At 39.7% G+C, this 3239-nt stretch overlaps 1 pseudogene; it reads left to right on the forward strand.

Moving 5' to 3' along the window:
* Positions 1–970: 970 nt before the first annotated feature.
* Positions 971–2396, forward strand: LOC145139237 (uncharacterized; annotated as a pseudogene).
* The last annotated feature ends 843 nt before the right edge of the window (positions 2397–3239 follow it).

Consider the following 3239-nt stretch of genomic DNA (forward strand, 5'->3'; position numbering starts at 1 on the left):
CCTTGATTTGAGACTGGAGTGACACGTATTTTCCTCCAATACACTCAAACCAAGGCTCTGATACCAACTTGTAACACCCAAAAATTCAAACCAATTTAAACTTTTAAAAACATTTCAAATCATTACAACTTTGCTTTCAAAATGTATAATATCAGAGTTTTCCCAGAAACATAGATAAAACATGAGGAGCTGTACGATCACGCCTTCGCCTTGACGCGATCCCCTGATGTACCTGAAACAATAAACTGAAACTGTAAGCCCGAGAGCTTAGTGAATTCCCCAAAATACCGATACACATACAGTTCATATAAACATATCATAACAAACTGAACAACATGTAATGGGTCCCCAGCTTTACAAACTGGATTACCCCGAGCCCACAGTACGAGTCTCCCTTTAGCCCGTAATCATAACCAACTGAACAACATGTAATGGGTCCCCAGCTTTACAAACTGGATTACCCCGAGCCCACAGTACGAGTCTCCCTTTAGCCCGTAACTGGAATGCTCCTAAGGTCTGTTGGCTACCGCACGGAGCAGTACAACCTCAACCCATCCCACATAACATATAACATACAACCCATCTCCAAATTACCAGAATACCCTCATAAGTCAACTGGTCAACCCTTGGTCCAAGTCAAAGTCAACAGTTCATGTTGACTCGACTCGTCGAGTGCAGTTCACCGACTCGTCGAGTCCTTCTTGAACTCGAGAAGTCGTGAAATCCTTGACTGGCTCGTCGAGTTCCTCTTTAACTCGCCGAGTTCATACGTGTCCAAGAATTAGGAGAAACCCTAGCCGACTCGCCGAGTCTTCGAACAACTCGCCGAGTTCTATGCAATCTTCAACAGACTCGCCGAGTTGTTCATCAACTCGTCGAGTTCATGGCCATCTTCAACGGGCTCGCCGAGTTGTTCATCCAACTCGTCGAGTCCTTGCAAACCTTTATCCATGCAGCCGCTTTTTAAGCCATGGCAAGGTTCCAGATTACAGATCCAAGCTTCTAAGGCATGTTTATCACGTAAAGTTGCAAACTTTACGCACATGCAAGGCTCTAAAGGCCCTAAATGACCAATCTAAGCTTCTAATGGAGCTTTACACCTTGGTAGAGTCTCATCCTTGCACAAGCTGGAAGCTTTATGGACTCAGAAGCCTAAGGGAGCTCAGTTCTGAAGTTACAACTTCAGATCTTAGCTTGCACACAAGAATAGCTTCCAATCATGCCATGAAAACCCTAGAATTTGTCCAAAAAAGGGATCTAGAATGAAATGAGGTCAGGGTAACGATTTATACCTTCCAGAAGATGCCAAATAAGGTAGATTTCAGATCCCAAAAGCTCCTTGCTTCTGAATACTTGCTCTCCAAGCTCCTTTCTCCACAAAATCCTCTTCCAAGCTCAAGAATACACAAATGGAACACACACACTCGATTAGGGTTTGAGAGGGACACGAAGCAGTAAAGGGGAGGCTGGGGGAGGCCAATGATCCTTTAAATAGGGTGCAAAACCCCAAGATTTAGGGTTTCATCTGCCAGCTCCTACTCGTCGAGTCCCTTCTTGGACTCGGCGAGTAGGTCATTAAAATACGTGGACAACCCGCTGCTACTCGACGAGTAGGGCAATCAACTCGTCGAGTAGCCCTTGAAATCAAGAAACTCACACATTAAATCAATACCTGAGAATCGGGGAGTTACACTCTCTCGTTTTATATATTCTTATTTTAACCAAAAAAACCAATTTGAGTTCTCGTTCGCTCTCTCATCCCTCGCCACCGCTCTTTGCCAAAGAAACCAATTTCCGGTGAGTTTTAGGCAGCTTTGATCGGTTTAAGAACACTCAAAAGTGAGTTAGTGGCAATTTCTAAACACATTTTACCTATATCATTTTCAAGAAACCCATTTGTTAAATGGCTACAAGAAGAAGAACTGATCCCAAATCAAATCGCTCTCAAAGAAACCCAGATCATTGTTGTTCAAAAGGAAATCACTCACATCTACTGTTTCATTTTCCCGTTTCACTCAATTTCATTAACGCTTCTCTTCAGCAGCTCATCTTCATCTTCATCTGGATTCTGCAACCAATCATGGATCCATTCTCTATGTTTTCTCCTTTATTCTCTGGGATTAATCTGAGTCGTTCATTCCAAGACAAACACAAAATCGTATATGGAGAAATTAGAAATTATTGGAAAGGGATAATGAAGATGGGAAGTTATTGGGGAAGTCTGTGGAGGAGTTAAAGAAGAAAGGTATGGAGTTTGATTTGTTAAAGGAAGTTGATGCACATCGAAGGGCTAAAAGTTTGAAGGTTGAAGGTAAAGCTGTGAAGAAATTACTCTGTTTTTCCCCATTGTTTCTTGTTTGGTTCTTGCACTTACTAGGGTCATTCTCTGCAATTGATCTTGAAAATGGTGATATGGGTTTTAATTTTTTTGATTACTTATAGGGATTTGGGTTCTTTTTCAGTAAGCAAGGGATTATAGATGTTTGATTTTTGACGGTGGTGTTAACGAAAACTTTTGGTTTTTGGTTTGACAGTGCATAATTCTGTATGAATCGCAAAATACTAAGGATCAGATTTAGGCATAATAATAATATAATTTTTGATTTCAGATGTTGTTTTTGTAGTCCAAGTTTAATTGTGTCGATTTCAGGAAGAGATTGTTTGGATGTTTGTTACTTTGTTTTCAAAATGATTGATACGTTTTCAAGAATCCAAATAAAGATTTCCAGTTTTGACTGATATGTTCTTCAACTTGAGAGAGAGAGAGAGAGAGAGAGGTGAGCCCCAAGTTTTGTCTATGTGTCCCCAAAACCGGCTAAAACAATTAAAAGAGACTAAAAGGACAGGTTGCCCACAACTTGGTTCCCTTATAAAGCCACGAAAAAACTTAAGTGACTAAAAGGGTCAACCCTAAAAAATTCGTAGGCTATATGTGTCATCTTCCCTTAAATTATTCATATTAAATGAAATCTATTAAGAAACATCTACGTTCATCTTTTGAAAAAAAATCACTTGAATCAAAACTTAACTTCTAATGCATGCGAGTGGTATTAAACCACCAATTACTGATGAAACAGCCTAAAAATACAACCCAAAAATTTCGTTTTAAAAATCATTTAACAAACATGAATATCATCGCCATTGTATAAGATCATAACATGTATCTCAAAAGTTCATAAAATCTATCATCATAACACAATCTCATATGAATTATCAGAGTAAACTCCCAGGCTAAGAAA

The sequence above is a fragment of the Lactuca virosa genome, chromosome 9, assembly GCF_052849685.1.
Source record: "Lactuca virosa cultivar CGN04683 chromosome 9, Lactuca_virosa_CGN04683_v6, whole genome shotgun sequence".
Classification (NCBI taxonomy): domain Eukaryota; kingdom Viridiplantae; phylum Streptophyta; class Magnoliopsida; order Asterales; family Asteraceae; genus Lactuca; species Lactuca virosa.